Raw genomic sequence first — 18,324 nt, 5'->3', positions numbered from 1 at the left:
ACCCTTCCTGAGCACAAGAGGTCATTGAATCGCTTGCGGCACTGGACCCACGTGCGTCACACCACGTCACCATGGGAACTGACTATCTCTGCCGCCTCGTCCCAGGCACATTTGGTCAAGTGGGGAACAAGGACCTCCCGCCCTGCTGCCACCTCCTCCAGGTGGGCAGCTAGGCACTCATCAGAAAACCGAGGGGCACACTGCCCCACTGCCCTATCCTCCTGGCTGGCCTGCTCTCCAGCAGCGCTCTGGGGACTCTTTCTACCAGCCACGATGAACAGTCTCTGCAAGGCTGCCAGCGCTCTGTTTGAACAGGTCGCCAGATCGCCACCGAACCCGGCGATCACCGCACTCCCGCTGCTGCCTGCCCACTCCCGAATCGCCTGCCCGACGGGGACAAAATTCTCCCCATGGGGTTTTTGACTGAATAATTAAGGAGGGACTGTTTTCAGTGGCAGGAGGGTCAGTAATCAACGGATAACCTCATTCTTGAATATATTTAACAACAGAGGAGCAAAAGCTCTCTGAGGTAGAAAATTACAAAAATTCAAAAGAATTGTCGGGTGCAGGATCCACTTTGAGTGAAGCAGATGTGAATCCAGAATCGGGCTGGATTCAGCTGCTCAGAGAGGCAGCAGTTTGTTGAATTCTGAAAGTTAATGATCACAATCAGGAGCTTCCGGATGATCAGTTGCAGTACAAACTGACTAACATCACACTAAATGTCCCATTGAACCAGAATAACTAGATCCTGCAGTCTCATCAATCTGCAGTCATACTGCTTCTTGATTGCAACAAGGGAATTGTAACTGGCTGATCTCCTGCAGAAAAGCCAAAAAAATACAATTAACATCAGGTTCAAAGATTTATTGAAATTCTCCCTGCAGGTAACTTTTGTGAAATGATGGATTGCACGAAGGAACACAAAAATGACTGGTGAATCAGTGAGATTCAAAGGGACTTTCTGTGTAAGTAAACGTGTGTGTGTGCATGTGTGTTCATGCATGATGTTTGTGTGCATGTCCAATGCTGTGTGCCATATGTCTGCCTGAGTGTTTGTTCATGTCTGTTTGTATGTTCATGTCATGTGTATATATATATATCTATATTTATATGTCCATGTTTGTGTGTGTGCATATGCGTGGGCATGTGTGTGTACACAAGTTTGTTTGTATATATTTGTGTATTTGTGTGTGTAACTGCTCTTCAAAGAGTATTTCCTTGGTTGTAAAGGTGGTGAAAGGTGCTATAGAAATGTTACTTTCATTGTGTCAGCGTTCAAAGGACACAACGTTGCTTGAGGGGAAAACTGGGCCAAGTGATGCCCTAGGTTGTTCTTAAATTTTTCCCAGTGCCTGGTTACTGTGGAGCTTTTGGGGAGGTCTGGGTTGAAACCATCAGCTATATTTTTGTGAAGCACGAGGTGGTCTGGGAAAAGGGAAAACAGGAAAAGAAACAAAATCAGTCTCCAAACAAAAGGAGCCCAGGACATCAGAACCGCTCTCATTTCATCCTCAGTTGCAGCATTTGAGCTCGGGTTGCCAACTCCTCCAGGATTGCCCTGGAGTCTCCAGGAATTAATGATTAACCCCCCCAGGTCACTGGTTAACAACTCTGCAGATAAAATCATATTGAAAGAGTCTATTCCTTTTCCAACAGGCCATAGGTGGGCAGGGCAATGCAATGATGGACATGTCAGGTTACCAATGGCAAGAAAGTTGGGGGCCAGTGTGGTTGGAGAAACCAGAAATTGGTTGGGGAGTCTAAAAATTCGAGACAGACCTTTCAGGAGTGAAATTAGGAAACAAAGGATGGTAGGAGTTTGGAACTCTCTTCCATAATGTCAATTGACGTTAGATCAATTGTTAAATTTAAAGCCGAGATTGATGAATTTTCATTATCCAAATGTATTAAGGGACATGGGGCAAAGGAAGGTTTATGGAGTTAGGTTCCAGATCAGCCTACTAGATGGAGGAACAGACTTGAGAATGGCCTCCTCCTTCTCCTATGGAGGCAGGAGGATCACGTGACAATAACTGCAGGATACATCCAAACAAAGTTGGCAGCTGTAGTTGTACTGAAAGCCCATTAATGTAGCCATGGTTTTTGTGAGGCCTATTAAGATGGACAAGGTGCTATGTCCTGTCAGAGTGGATAAATATAAAGATCCAGAATGGATGGGGTCTCTCAGAGTGAGGTAGGGGTGGATCGAGAGAGAGGGGGAGGTGGATGGAGAAGGGAAGGGGGAGACAGAGGCGGAAGTGGAGTGAATGGGGGGGTGGGGGGGAGACGGAGGTGGAAGTGGTGAGAGGGGGAGGGGAAGTGGAGGGGAAGGTGGAGGTGGAGAAGGAGCAGGAGGGGGAGGTGGAGCAGAGGGGAAGAGGGAGGGGGAGGTGGAGCAGGGGGGAAGAGGAATGGGGAGGTGAAGCGGGAGGGGGAATGGAAAGGGGAAGGGGGGTGGAGCGGGTTGGGCAGCAGGGAGGGAAAGGTGGAGTGCGGAGGGGAGGGGGTACAGTCTCTCCTCATGCTTGCCCATATTTGAAAGCCAGGGTGGCCACAGATTTCCAGTTCTAGGAGTTGTCAACTCAAATTGGACATATTCCCGGATTATTCATCATGGCAGCTCTTGCCAAAATGCTCCGCAAACATCCTTTATTCCACCCCCTACCAGACCCCTGCCATCGCCAATGTTTTTATAGAAATAACAAGCAAAAGCAATCAAGCAAAATGAAACAAACACCATTTTTTTAAACACACCGATGATTTTTCTCCCAAAGCATTTTTGCTGACAGCAGCCCCCTGGAGATTAATCTTCAATTCCTGGAAACTCCAGGCGATTCTGGAGATTTGGCAACCACTGACCTGTCCACCTTATGGGTTGGTGGGGGTTAAGAGGGTGGGTAGTGGGGGGTGGGGCGGCTGCAGGAGATCATTTTCTGACATGCCCAGATTGAAAGAGACCGAATAAACCTGGCAATACTGCAAATGGCGCTATTTATGCAACATGAAGTATGCAGTGACAAAACTGCGGTAAATCCACTAGACAGCTAAAGCTGAGATTAGTCGGAGGTGTGTTTAAATAAATCTTGTGACCCTTTGCATTTAATGGGCTATCACTCTCTCTGTTTAACTGCAATGTGTGCTAATTGCTCTAATGCAGCATTAATACCAGCTCAGAGCTTATGTTCAGGAAGAATTGAGGATTAAGTTTTTTGAAAAGAAAATACGTACAATTGTATAGCACCTTTCAAGACCTCAGGACATTGCACAGCACTTTAGAATCAATGAATTGCTTGTGAAGAGTAGTCACTGTTGTAATGTAGAAAATGCGGCAGCCAAATTGCAAAATCCCACAAACAGCAAAGTGGCAATGACTAAATAATCTGTCTCTTCTTTTTGTGATGTTGTTTGAGAAATATTAAATATTGGCCAGGACAGTGGGGAGAATTCCCCTGCTCTTCTTTGAATAGCGTTTGGGGGGATCTATTGAGCAGATAGGCTCTCCATTTAATGTCTTATCCAAAAAACAGCATCACTAATAGTGCAGCATTCCCAGAGTCAATTATGTAATTAAAGGACCTGCCTGTTCAACCTTAAGGTTGGTGGGCAGGCCAGGAGCCCCCGCGCCAACTAGAAAAAGCATGAAACCTCAACCACGGGCGGGATGAGGTTTCATGTAGCTTTTAAAAAAACTTTAATAAAGTTTTTTTGAAAATTATGGACATATCCCAACTCACGTGACATTGTCAGATGAGGGGACATGTTAGGGAAATTTTATTTTTCTATTTTAATGTTTTTGACATTTACAGCCGATCTCCCTGAGGTGGCACTTAGCGCATGCGCAAAAGAGTGCACTTTCAATTTTGCGATTGCCCCACTGCCCGCACAGGGAGTGCAGTGTGATTTTCTGCAGACGTCGCGCTGGGCAGGCCTTAGTGGACCCGCCCACATAAAATGGCACCGCGCCTCCGATCGGGGGCGCCGATAGAAGCGTGCCTGTGCGTGCCCACCCTTCAACTTCAACTTCCCCCCCCCACAACGGAGGGAAAATTCAGCCCCATGATATTAATGGGATAAAGTAAAAGAACTCGCAAGTTATACAACAGTCTTTATGAAAAACTGGTTAGGCCTCAGCTTGAACAATGTATCCAATTCTGGGAGGATGCCAAGGCTTTGGAGAGGGTGCAGAGGTGATTCACCAGAATGGTACCAGTTATGTGGAGAGACTGGAGGAGCTGGGATTGTTCTCCTTAGAGTGGAGAAGGTTAAAGGGAGATGTTCAAAATCATGAAGGGTTTTGATAACAGTAAATATGGAGAAATGGCTTCCATTGGTGGGAGGATCAGTAACTGGATGACACAGATTTAAGATGATTGGCAAAGGAACCAGAGACGGGATGAGGAGATTTGTTGTTATGCAATGAGTTGTTGTGATCTGGAATGCAATTCCTCAAAAGATGGGGGAAGAAGGTTCATTAGTATCTTTATGAAGGGGAATTGGATAAATGCTTGACGGAGAAAACATTTTGCAAGGTTATGGGGAAAGAGCAAAGTTATTGGGATTAATTAGGTAGCTCTTTCAAAAAGCCAACATAGGCACAATAGGCTGAATGGCCTCCACAAATGCTGTGTTATTCTATGATAATGGAGCAGCTCTGGGATCACCTCATTCTCAGGCTGGTGAGGCTCTAGGTGAGATAGATTGATTCAAACATTCAATGCCTTCAAATCAAAGTGTGATGTGGAACTGTATGATTTCTTCATAACTGCTTGTAAACCTGGTCTCTATTACACTGCTTGATTGGCAATTGGATAAATGCCAATTGTAGTTGGTTTTCATTGAGACTAGAGAGATTCACTGACAATAAACAGGGTAACAACACAAACAGACCATTCAGCTTAGTGGTCCATGTTTACCCACTAAGCCAGTAAATTATTTTTAACTCAATTTGTCCACCCCGTTCCCATGTCCCTTCAACTTTCCTCTCCAATCTCATCTCGAGAGTTGGCAATCATCTGCTTCTGCCTATGCCTGTGCTCAAAACTAGAAATTCTACATGGACAACCCAGCTGCACAGGTCCTGAGGTCAATCACTCCATCACTAGTCTCAAAACAACTAAGGTAGATCATCAGGAGAATGTGAAGTGAAACATTCCAAATTCAATTGTTCTGAAAGAACCTTGGTGAAATTGTATGTATACTATTTATTCTTTCATGAGATGTGGGCATTGCTGGCAGAGCCAGCATTTGATGCCCATCCCTAATCACCCTTGAATTCCCTAATCACCCTTGAATTGAGTGGCTTGCTAGGCCATTTCAGAGGGCAGTTAAGAGTCAACCACATTGTGTCAGTCTTTAGTCATATGTAGGCCAAACCAGGTAAGGAAGACAGATTTCCTTCCCTAAAGGGCATTAGTTTTTGTAACAATGATAGGAGACTAGCTTTTAATTTAAATTCTACCAGCTGCCATGATGGGATTTGAACCCATGTCCCCAGAGAATTAGACTCAGTCTCTGGGTTATGAGTCCAGTGACACTACCACTACACCACTGCCTCCTCATAAGAGAACATAAACACTGGCTAGAGAATATTTCGCTAATTGAGGTATTCAGTGTCCCTGTCCAAGCAGACCAATTCCAGTGAATAACTCCATTCATTTTGCTCTCACCTCCAAGTAAAAGACCTTGACCAAGTGTGACATTCACAATTGATCTACACCTGCACACGCACACATGGAGAGGGGGAACGTGGGTTAGAAGATGTAGGGAGAAAAGAGTAAGGGGAAGAAAAGAGGGGCGAGGGCGTGTGGGATGGTTGCTGCAAGCCAGGAGACTTTGGCAGTGCGACACCTGCTCATGACCTTTGTTGATTGACTGGCGATACTGCTTTACAATTCCCTGCAGTTCTCTGGGACAGAGACTTCTTTACCTAATGGACCCACAATTTCAGTTTCATTAAACATCCTTAAAACCCTTTTTATGTTGCTCTGAAAATCATTCATTTTTAACCATAAACTATTCATCAGTTCATCTGTTCATGTCTCAACGGAGAGTCAGTGCATTTCTGGCAGTGATTGAACACAAGAATAGGAGGAGGCCATTCAGCCCCTCAGAACTGTTACACCATTGAATTAGAACATGAGAGACCTGTACTTTATGTGCAAATAACTCACGTTACAAAGTAATTGCAATATGGAAAAAAGACTTTCAACCCAACTGGCCTATTCGTGCTCAACATGAGCCTCCTCACACTCTCTTCATCTCACCTTATCAGCATATCCTTCCTCAACTGCTCCTTGTGGTAGCGAGTTCCACATTCTTCCCACTCTCAGATAAACAAGTTTTCCCTGAATTCCTTATTGGATTTATTATTAAGTATCTTACATTTTTGTACCTTTAGTCCTGGTCTTGCACGCTAACAGTATCTGGTTCAGCAGCAAACAAACTCAATGTGGCAACAGTGCTAAAAACAGTCTTTCCCAAACCTATATGCCCATGAAATACATCAGGTCAAATCAACAACAACAACGTGTACTTATATAGTGCCTTTAACTCTTCTTCATAGGCAGTCCTTCGGGATTGAGGGTGACTTACCTCCACTCGGCTCGATGGGTTCTGAGATGTCCAATGCGCGATCTGCAGACTCTGCCACGTGCAGAAGGGTTGGGTAGATGAGATGTTTGGAGGTTTGTGCATTCTTTCCAAAGCTCAACTTCGCCTCTGTGCATTCCTGACAAAGTCTCTTGATGTGTTCGTTGTCTCCTTGAAAGAATTGTCCCCATTTTGATTGGTCACAAGCCAGGGACTCCCATGAGTAGGCTGGGATGTTTGACCTCTTCAGGAATGCTATGAGAACATCCCTAAAGCGTTTCCACTGTCCTCCTGGGAGTCTCCTGCTGCATCTGAGTTCCAGGTCAAGCAGCTGCTTCAGAAGTCTGATGTCAGGCATATGAGTAACAAGTCCCGCCCAGCGGAGTTGGTTTTGAATGACTAGCACCTCGTTGCTGGGTAAGTTGGCTTGGGAGAGGATGCTGCTGTTAGATCGCCTTTCTTGCCACCGGATTTGGCGGGGCTTGAGAAGGCACTGCTGGTGGTACTTCTCCAGTGCTTTGAGCTGTAGGCTGTCCAAGAGCGGAATTTTACAGCCCTTCCCGCCGGTGGGATTTTCCAGTCCTGCTGAAGTCAATGAACGGCTTACTGCTTTTTCCAACCCCACCCTTGACGTGATGGGGCCATTACATTCAGCCCCCCAAGTCTCTGAAACATACAGGACGGAGCACTCACATCACAGATGCCTGGTAAACCATGACCTTAGTCTTGGGTTTGAGATCCTGGTCCTCAAATATTCTTTTCCTCAATCAGCTGAAGGCCAACATGGCACTTTGGAGGTGATGATAAATTTTGTTGTTTATGTCCGCCTTCATCGTGAGCAGACTCCCAAAATATGGAAAATGGTCCACATTTTCCAGCATCTCGCCATTGACCTTAAATTGATAGAGGGACGTATTGTACTTTGGGAGCTGGTTGGAAGAGGTCCTTAGCTTTATGGATGTTTAGTGAAAGATCCATTTTCTCATCAGCGCCTTTAACACAGTGAAATGTCCAGAGATACATAAATCAGACAAACTTTGACACCAAGTCACATAAGGAGATATTAGCACAGGATCTTGGTGAAAGAGGTAGATTAAAAGCAGCATCTTGAAGACTGAAAGAGGGAGAGGTATAAGGAGGGAATTCCAGAGCTTAGGGCCCAGGCAGCTAAAGACATAGTCACCAATGGTAGAACGATGAAAACTGGGGATTCATAAAAGACCAGAATTAGAGGAGCACAGAGATCTCAGAGGGCTGTAGGATTGGGTGAGAGATAGGGGAGGGATGAGGCCATAGAGGGATTTGAAAACAAGGATGAGAATTTTTAAATTGAGATGTTTCCGGAAATCTCACTGAAAATCGTCACAAGTATGGGTCATGATATTGGGCAGCCAAGATCTGAAAACTAGAGAGCATGTCTCTGATCTTTCTGTTTCTGAGGTCACCTTAACTTTTATAAATTACTGAAAGTTCTCTCATTATCCACGTGACAGCAACATTAGACTATGGCCACTGCAGCTAAACAAATACAGTCCTATCCTGCCCCACAGGAGGTGTCTTAATAAAATCTTGCTTACTGCTAATGGGTGAGTTTCAAAATGAGAGCTGAAGGCTGCTGACCAACATTAGTGACACAAAGCACAGCACTAACATCATTTAACAACAGTGCAATGATAATAAAACTGAACTGTCCTGGGGAATTACTGCTGAAGTAAATATCCCACTGCCCTGAATTTTACACAGAGCAGAGCTGGCTGCATAACAGCACAGGACAGGGATAAAGACAGAACTCAAAGCACGTGCAAGGGAGTGGGAATTCAGATGAGTTGTCCATTATTAGTCTAAGAAGCTCCAGAACCCATTGCACACCTGGCATTTAATTGAACTACAATCAAGAATTAAGGATTAGGCTTGTGACCAATTAATCTCCAGAAACCCCTGAAGCATTTGCCTTCTCCATACAAAATTCATCAACTGTTTGTTCTTTGGAGAGTAGCTGCTGCCTTCAGAAGGCGTCAAAAAATCTGGGTGTTTGTCTTAAGGCTGCAGCTGAATAGAGATAGTTACAGAAAAAGGACTTACATCTATATGGCACCTTTCACAACCTCAGGCCACAGCCCACCTCCCACTGTCACCCCCACACCCCGCAAAGCGCATTACAGCCAAAGACATACTTTTTGAAGTGTGGTCATTCTTGTAATGTAGGGACCATGCCAGCCAATTTGCACACAGCAAGACCCCACAAACAGTAATGAAATAATGACCAGATAATCTATTCTTTTTTGTAATGTTGGTTGAGTAATAAATATTGGTCAGGCTACCAAGAAGAATAAGGTTCTTGGTGTTTGGGTGTGATTTTTGGGTGTTTGGAGGTTCAGGGTGTGATGCTTGGGTGTTTGGGGTGTGTGGTTCATGGTGTGGGGTTCAGGCGTATGTATGGGGCGTTCGAAGTATGACAAAGATTATGGAGCGAGGTAGGCGTTTAATTAACAATTGCCTCTGTGTGCTGTGCAAGTTCTTTACCTCCCAGTGGAACACTTATTTCAGAAATGAAACATTCAAACAGTTTCAATGGTTTTCTCCCACAGAGAGGTGAAACATCTCCATATAACAGAGCCTTATGTCAACAGCACCTGGTCCTTAAAGCACCAGTCACTGCATGAGCACTGGTGTGATCCTTTTACTAAGCAGTGTGATCCAACACGTTCATCTTTCTGAGATACTAGCATGACTCCAGGACACAGCTAATTATGAGCCAGGTACAATATTGAATGATGGCAGATGTTAAATAAATATTTCATACATCAACAGTATTTAGCATTGTTTTTGCTTTGAGTAATGTTTAAATTGGCCTGAACAAGATTTATAACAAAATACATTGATTCGAATTATAATTAACCTCAAATTGATACAACTTGTCCCACATTGAGAACTGGAGGTTAACGAAATATACTCAATTAATAGGGTCAATTGATTAAAAAGGTAATTGCAGAGACCAACATCAAAAGTACATCAGATGTAAGAGCACTACTGGGTCATTTATGGCATTGCTCATGCTATGGGCGAAATTTCACGCCGGTGGGATTTTACCGGTCTCACCAAAGTCAATGGACTTTTGAATGGCTTCAGCCCTGCCGTGACCGACTGTAAGATTCCACCCCATGTCTGAGGATCCAGTGCTTTATACAGTGGGCCTGATGTGACTCACTCCCCTGAGAAAAGGTTGCCACTTCAATATCCACCTCCTTGATTTAAACCTGTAATCCACACTGGCACTCCAAGTACAGTAGTTAGGGAGTGCTGCACTGTCAGGTGATGTTAAACCGAAAGGCTATCCGCCTTCCCAGATGTAGGTAATAAAAAACGACGTGCTCAAGTCTTAGACAATTAAATAAAAGCTATGTCATAGAAATAGGTCATTTGGCCAATAAGTTTATACTGGTGCTTATTGTCCACACGTGCCTCCTCCTAATCTAATTACCTCTTCCCTCCATTCTCCTGTACCAGTCAGTTGCACTTTCCCTCCTGGGTGTCTTTAACATAGAAAGCACCCAAAGGCATTTCACAGAAACATAATCAGAGCCAAAGAAAGTGATTTTAGGATGGGTGACCAAAAGCTTGATTAAAGAAGTGGGTTCTAAACCAGGGAGAGAAGGAAGTAGTGCAGAGACAGAAGGCAACAGGATGCATTTAAATATATTCTACCATTGTACATACTGGAGCAGAATGACTAATAGACCAACAGCTGAGACAGCTCGCCTGAAAACATATTTACTGGTTCTTTCTCCAGTGAGAACCCACAATTCTGGTGTTCCATTTTAAGATTTTATACAGATTCCTACACTCTACACACCACAAGCCCTCCAGGTATAATAAATCTGACAGTAAACTGAACATTTGACTTTCATCTTTATATTTATGTGTATAATTTTGACATTAGTCAATACTTTCCTGTCCTCAGAATTAAATCTGTAAATATTCCCCGGGAGAATGCAGCCAGGATTCTGAAAGCATTCTGAATATTTTTAAAGAACGTACACTGCACAGAACCCTCTGAATACTCACTCATAGTTCTTGCACATAAATAACAACCACATAAGAGTATAGATGTACTTAAAGGGAAGTTAGATAAGCACATAAGGAAGGAAAGAATAGGTGGGTATATTGATAGCATGAGATGAAGAGGGATAGGAGGAGGCTTGGTGTGGAGCAATAACACCTGTATGGACCTATGGGCCAAATGGCCTCCTTGAATGTAGTAAAATTCGAGATCATTTGATGAATGCACCATTTATTTCAAAGTTTATTTGGTCCATCCTGTAAGCTTGTCCCAATATCCCCTTCACCCACCACCCCCACCCCCCCACACCCCTCGCCCCCCCGCCACAGGCACTAGGGTCACCCTGGGATTTACCCAGGTTCCCCAGAGGGGCAGAGCCTGATGTTGGCAGGATAACGATGGCAGAAGGACTGAGAATGCCTCTCAGTTTTGCCACGTAGGTAATGACAGATAACGTGGCAGATATTGTCAGTACGTCATACCTTCCCCTTGGCACCCACCAACACCACACCCACCCCCACTCCTCCTGGGCCACCTCAGCTATACTCCTTGTTTTGGTGTACGTTTCTGGCAGAAGTGACCCAGGAGATGGTCCTGGGCCAGCAGTTGGACAGATTCCCTTGGGATGAGTCACTGCCCATCTGAGGCCGGGGAAGAATAACCTAACCCTCCATTCTCTTGTCCTCCCAGCGGGAATTCGGAGCTGGGAGCGCTCAGATTTTAAAATTCTCATTCCTGTGTTCAGGTCCTTCCATGGTCTCTCCCCATCCTTTCTCTGTGACACCTTCCAGCCCAATTACTCTTTGAGGTCTCTCTGCAACTCCGATTCTGGCCCCTTGCCCATCCCTGATTTATACTGCTCCACCAGTGGTGGCCTTGCCGTCAGCTGCCTGAGGCCTAAGCTATGGAACTCCCTCCATAAACCTCCCTGTCTCTATCGCTCTCCTCTTTTAAGACACTCCTTAAAACCTACATCTTTGAGCAAGCTTTTGGCCACCTGTCCTAATCTCTCCTTGTGTGGCTCAGTGTTAAATTTCATTTAATAACTCTCATGTGAAGTGCCTTGCGATCTTTTTTTTTATTATTTGTTCATGGGATGTGGGCATCGCTGGCTGGGACAGCATTTTTTGCCCATCCCTAATTGCCCTTGAGATGGTGGTGGTGAGCTGCCTCCTTGAACCACTGCAGTCCCTGAGGTGTAGGTACACCCACAGTGCTGTTAGAGAGGGAGTTCCAGGATTTTGACCCAGCAACAGTGAAGGAACGGCCAATATATTTCCAAATCAGGATGGTGAGTGGCTTGCAAGTGGTGGTGTTCCCATGCATCCGTTGCCCTGGTTCTTCTAGATGGTATAGGTCACAGGTTTGGAAGTTTCTCTTCCTTAACTGAGGTTTTCCACCCACGGTGGTTGACAGGGCCCGCAACCATGTCCGGCCTATCTCCCGTGCATCCGCCCACGCACCTTCCTCTCCCTCCCAGAAACATGATAGGGACCCCCTTGTCCTCACTTATCACCCCACCAGCCTCCGCATTCAGAGGGTCATCCTCCGCCATTTCCGCCAACTCCAGCATGATGCCACCACCAAACACATCTTCCCTTCACCCCTCCAGCAGCATTCCACAGGGATCGTTCCCTCCGGGACACCCTGGTCCACTCCTCCATCACCCCCTACACCTCAACCCCCCTCCCACGGCACCTTCCCATGCAACCGCAGAAAGTGCAATACCTGCCCCTTTACTTCCCCTCTCCTCACCGTCCAAGGGCCCAAACATTCCTTTCAAGTGAAGCAGCATTTCACTTGCACTTCCCTCAATTTAGTCTACTGCATTCGTTGATCCCAATACGGTTTCCTCTACATTGGAGAGACCAAACGCAGACTGGGTGACCGCTTTGCAGAACACCTTCGGTCTGTCCGCAAGCATTACCCACATCTCCCTGTCGCTTGCCATTTCAGCACTCCACCCTACTCTCATGCCCACGTGTCCGTCCTTGGCCTGCTGCATTGTTCCAGTGAAGCTCAATTCAAACTGGAGGAACAGCACCTCATCTTCCGACTAGGCACTTTACAGCCTTCCAGACTGAATATTGAGTTCATCAATTTTAGATCATGAACTTTCTCCTCTATCCCCACCCCCTTTCCGATCCCCCTTTTTTATTTTCTTTTTTTTCCCAATAATTTATATAGATTTTTCTTTTCCCACCTATTTCCATTATTTTTAAATGTATTTCCATCCATTGTTTTATCTCTACCTTTTAGCCTTTTTTGATTCCTTCACCCGCCCCACCCCCACAAGGGCTATCTGTACCTTGCTTGTCCTGCTTTCTACCCTTAATTAGCACATTCCTTAGATAATATCACCACCTTCAACACCTCTTTGTCCTTTTGTCTGTGACATCTTTTGGTTATCTCCACCTATCACTGGCCCTTTATCTAGCTCTTCTTGTCCCAACCCCCCCTTAAACCAGCTTATATTTCACCTCTCTTCTATTTTTATTTAGTTCTGTTGAAGGGTCATTCGGACTCGAAACATTAACTGTGGTCCTCTCTGCATATGCTGCCAGACCTGCTGAGTTTTTCCAGGCATTTTTGTTTTTGTACAGGTTTGGAAGGTGCTGCCGGAGGAGCCTTGTTGAGTTGTTGCAGTGTATCTTGTAGATGGTACACACTGCTGCCATTGTGCATCATTGGTGGAAGGAATGAAAGTTTAAGGTGGTGAATGGGGTGCCAATCAAGGGGGTTGTTTTGTCCTTGATGGTGTAGAACCTTTTGAGTGTTGTTGGAGTTGAGCTCATCCAGACAAGTGGAGAGTATTCCATCACACTCTTAACATGTGCTTTGCAGATGGTTGACAGGCTTTGGGGAGTCAGGTGGTGAGTTACTCTGTGCAGAATTCCCAGCCTCTATTCTCATAGCCACAGTATTTAAGTGGCCAGTCAAATTTCGGATCAAGCATATTAAGTACCACTACATCAAAGGCACTATATAAATGCAAGTTGTTGTTGGGACATATTTCCAACAAAAGCTATCAAACACCCCAAATCACAGTGGAAATTAAAAACTGGGAGCAGTAAAAATGACCATGAATCAGTCATAAACTCAACATGTTCACCGATGTCCTTTAGGGAGGGTAATCTGCTGTTTCTACCTGGCCTGGCCTACAGGTGATATCAGATCCACAACAATGTGACTGGTTCTTAACTGCTCCTCTGAAACATCTCAGCAAGCCATTCTGTGGTATCAAACCTGATACAGAAACAGCCCCACCAAGACCTTCTCTGGGCATCACAGGCTGCACAACAAATACTGGCCTTGCCAGTGGTGCTCACGTCCGAGGATTGAATAATTTAAATAAAACAAAAGACAGACTGTGAATGAAATGATTCCAGACTAGGAATGTGATATAAAACAGCTTGATTCATCTATTAACCCAGCATCATGATTGCTTAAATCTGTGCACATCATGGATCTTTGCTGAGTGGTGTGTGTGCGCGTGTGTCTGCGTATGTGTGCGTGTGTGTATGTGTGTGTGTGTGTGTGTGTGTGTATATACAAGATGTGTCCTGTCTCTATCACAGTGCCACATTGCTTCTGTTGAAGCAGGATTTGAAACCTTGAGGAGTTTACCCTGGTTAAATATTCCCAGCCAGCAGTATGTTAACAAGCAAATAAAGCTTTGCTCTTATGCACAGCCCTACTGCACCAGAGGAACTTGCTGTCTGCTTACATTAGGCTCAAACAGAAAGCTTGCCTGGTTGGTATTCGTTCAGCTTTTCCCTGCTCTTACATTATGCGATGACCTGTTTCGAACTGGGCTGTTGAGCTTTGGTGTTGGGAATAGCCGAAGCTGCAGTTTGATGCCTGCAGACATAGAGCAAAAAGGGGCGGGTGAAAGGAGCTGAAGTGACTGAAGGCTGCTTTCCATTCCTCCCTCCCTCCCAGTGTCCGTCACTCCCAACAGGAGGTTGTATCTCTCTACAGGGAGTCTGTGCCGATCACATTGGGTCTCAGCTTCCTCCCACCACCACCCCCCTCCCCCCTCCCCCCTTCCCCACCTCCATACATCCAACCTGTTTTAATACCTGCTGATCAGCTGGGCTGCTGAGAGGAGGACGAGGATTTTGTCTTGTGCAGAGCGTTGTGAGGTTGAGAACAGGACTCCAAAACCTTCCAACAGCTCAAACTGCTTCGAAAGGCAGTGAAGTGGGAATTTTAAATTGCTTCCTGACCTCTAGAACGTGCCCTCACCAGCACGAAAACCTCTTCAACTATGTATTTACCCTGAACGATAAGACACAGTTCAAGAAGGCTGCTCACTCTCAATGTTTTAAAACCATTCTCTCTCCATCTCTCTCTCTCTCTCTCGGTGTGTCCCTCTATCTCTCTCATCTATCTCATATCTAACTCTCTATATCTGTCTTTCTCTCTCTCTCTACCTCTATTTTTCTGGTCTATCTGTCTCTCAGTCCCGCTCTCTCTCCCTGTTCCTCTCTCACTCTTTCTCTCCCTGCCTCTCTCTCCCTTCCTTTCCAGCAGTAAAGCTGTGTTGAGCTCGGAATGAGGAAGGACAAGAGGCTGTCGAAGAATTAGGCGCAGCCCCTGTTGGCTCTGAATATGGTGAATGACAGGTGGAAAAGTATGGATGGGGCTCAGCCAGACAGCCCAAAGCAAAACACCCAGGTAATGAGAGTAGTTCTTATCTTTTACAGGTCACAAGAAAGTAAGAAAGTGCAAACGTTAATTCTTCTACATTTGGCAAAGATTAAAATAATCATTCGAACCTATTGTAAGGTTTTAACATTTATTATTGCTTATTTTAAATCTGTGGGGAAATGTGGAAGCAAATTCTCAGCAGTGGAACCACCAAAGTACAATGCTGGTGCCAGAAGCAATTTTCTGGCATTTATTGAAAGGGGACAAAATGAGCATTGATCAGATTGCATGAAAGAATGAATCTGTGGCTTGTTTGTTATGAGAAATTTCTCTTTGCTGGTAGATTCTCAGCTGTATAGCACATGACATTAGAATGAATGGATAATGTTGGACTCTCGATGTACTGTACAGGACTGGGAAGAGTGAAGGGAAATGGTGTTCCTACTTTTCTCCACTTGTACAAGGCTGATATTAACTGTTTTATTCAGACATTATAAAATATAATTTAAATGCATAACCTGAATCTTTACAGCACCTTTCACAACATCAGAATATCCCAAAGTGCTTTACAGCTAATGAAGTAATTTTTGAAATGTAGTCACTGTTGTAATGTAGAAAATGCAGCAGCCAATTTGTACACAGCAAGTTCCCAAAAACCGCAAAGTGATAATAATCGGATAATCTGCTTTAATAATGTTGATTGAGAGACAAATACTGGCCGGGCCACTGGGAAGAAATCCCCTGCTCTTCTTCAAAATAGTGCCATGGGATTTTTTTATGTCCACCTGACAGGGCAGGTGGGGTAATGTTTAATGTTTTAATATTTAACAGTTTAATGTCTCATCTGAAAGACAGCACCTCCATTAGTGCAGCGCTCCCTTAGCACTGAGCTGGATGTGTCAGCTTTGATTTTATATTCAAGTGTCTGGAGTGGGACTTGAACGCAATGTTCTGACTCAGAGGCGAGAGTGCTACCCACTGAGTCACAGCTGACACTGCAACCTGGGAGTGGGGAGTGGGGAGTGGGCTGAATGGGCGATGTTCTTTGGCAGATTCTGCAAGACTTATTTTTTAAAGGTCTGAAAAAACTCACGGGTGAATAAAGGTGTTTATTGCACCAGAAGTAGATGGAAGATTTTTTTTAAAACCTGTAAAGGTTAGAAATGAAAATCAGAAAATGCTGGAAGCATTTCAAGGTAGGTTAGCCTTAGTGGATGTGAACGAGCAAAGAATGAGTTTAATTATTGTTTCAGGTACTCACCAATATCCTGTGTATTATACAATAACACTGCACAAAGGAGGCCATTCAGCCCATAGTGTCTGTGCTAGCTCTTTGAGAGAGCTGGTTGATTAATCCAACTCCCTCTTCTCCTTTCCCATTGTTCTGCAAATGTTTCCCTTTTAAAGCAATATTATATTATTTCATACATATTCAAGTATATATTCCCAGAATTTATTGAGGCATCACTGACTTTTACCTTGTTTACTTTTATCTGCATGATTATTTAATTGTCTTTAAAACAGCATTTCACACGATTCAACACCAAAATTCACAGAATGTTAATGTGAGGCAGCCTTCCATCTTGTAGGACAACGGTTTGCACCATGGTGGTCAACTCCGTATTAAGCATCATCTTGTGTGTCTCAGGAGCCCCAGTCTAGCATGGCAGTCTCTGCCACATTTGTTGCAGAGGAAGGCAGTGGACTGAGAAGGTGCATGATTCACTGGCCTCTGTTTTCTCTGTGCCCTCTTCTCGGCCAGCTGAGCTTTCCATTTCTGTTTGCCTCTTCCAATGCGCTGCCAAACAGTCAGCCTCCAGAGGTCACAGCCCTCAGTGACCATCTCCCAGTTGTCAGTGTCAATGTCCGCCATCTTCATATCTCACTTGCAGGCCTCCTTGTAGCAGAGGTATAGAAGTCATGACCCAGTGGCCAATTTACCGTACAGAAGGTCTTTGGGTATATGGCCGTCATCCATCCAGTGAACGTGGCCGAGCCTGTGCAGATGTTGCTGGCTTAGTAACGAGTGTATGATGATGGAACTAGCACGGTCCTCTAAGTTGGTGACCTTGTTTTGCTGAGAGATATCAAGGATACATCTGAGACAGCGAAGGTGTCTAATATGCACTATTTCACACTGTTATACTCTACTACTCCCTATTTCACACTATAAAACACTATCCATAGAATTATAGAATGGTTACAACACAGGATGAGACCATTTGTTTCCATGCTGGTTCGCTACAAGAACAATTCAGTTAGTCCCACTCCATCCCACCACTTCCCACCTTTCCCTGTAGCCCAGCAAATTTTTTGCTTATCACATAACAATCCAGCTCCCTTTTGAAAGCCATGATTGAATCTGCCTCCACCACACTCTCAGACAGTACATTCCAGATGGGTAAAAAATTTTTCCTCATGTTACCTCTGGTTCTTTTGCCAATTGCCTTAAATCAGTGTCCTCTAATTCTCGATCCTTCCACCAATGGGAACAGTTTCTCTCTATCTACTCTGTCTAGACCCCTCAGGATTTTGCAAATAAAAATTTTAAAACTTAATTATTAACACGTCCCTGCTCATCTGACAGAGTCAGTGCTGCTTGTACGGGCAGGGAACAGGGTCACATGAGGGAACATGTTCCATTACGTTTTTAATTTCTTTATTTTTTTATAACTCTTCATCTCCCTGAGGCAGCTCCATGCCTCAGGGAGAATGTCAAGTGTGCATGCATGAAGTTCGCACTTGCCCTGCTTGCACTCCCCCCCACCCCCACCTGCACAAGCAGCGTTGAGCATTGCAGCTTGCGTTTCACATTAGGCGGGCCTTAATTGGCCTGCCAGCGTGAAATCACCCTCTGGCCCCAATCGTGGGCAGCAGTCGGCTTCCTGACTGCCCCCACCCACCCCTGCCTACCCCTGCCGAACCCACCTGACAAGGGCAAGATTCTGCCCCATATATCTTATTAACTGCTCTCTTGACCTGCCCTGCCACCTTCAACAATTTGTGCGCTTATATGCCCA

This window comes from Carcharodon carcharias, chromosome 8 (assembly GCF_017639515.1).
Source record: "Carcharodon carcharias isolate sCarCar2 chromosome 8, sCarCar2.pri, whole genome shotgun sequence".
NCBI lineage: Eukaryota > Metazoa > Chordata > Chondrichthyes > Lamniformes > Lamnidae > Carcharodon > Carcharodon carcharias.
Note: the sequence above shows the minus strand (reverse complement) of the source record.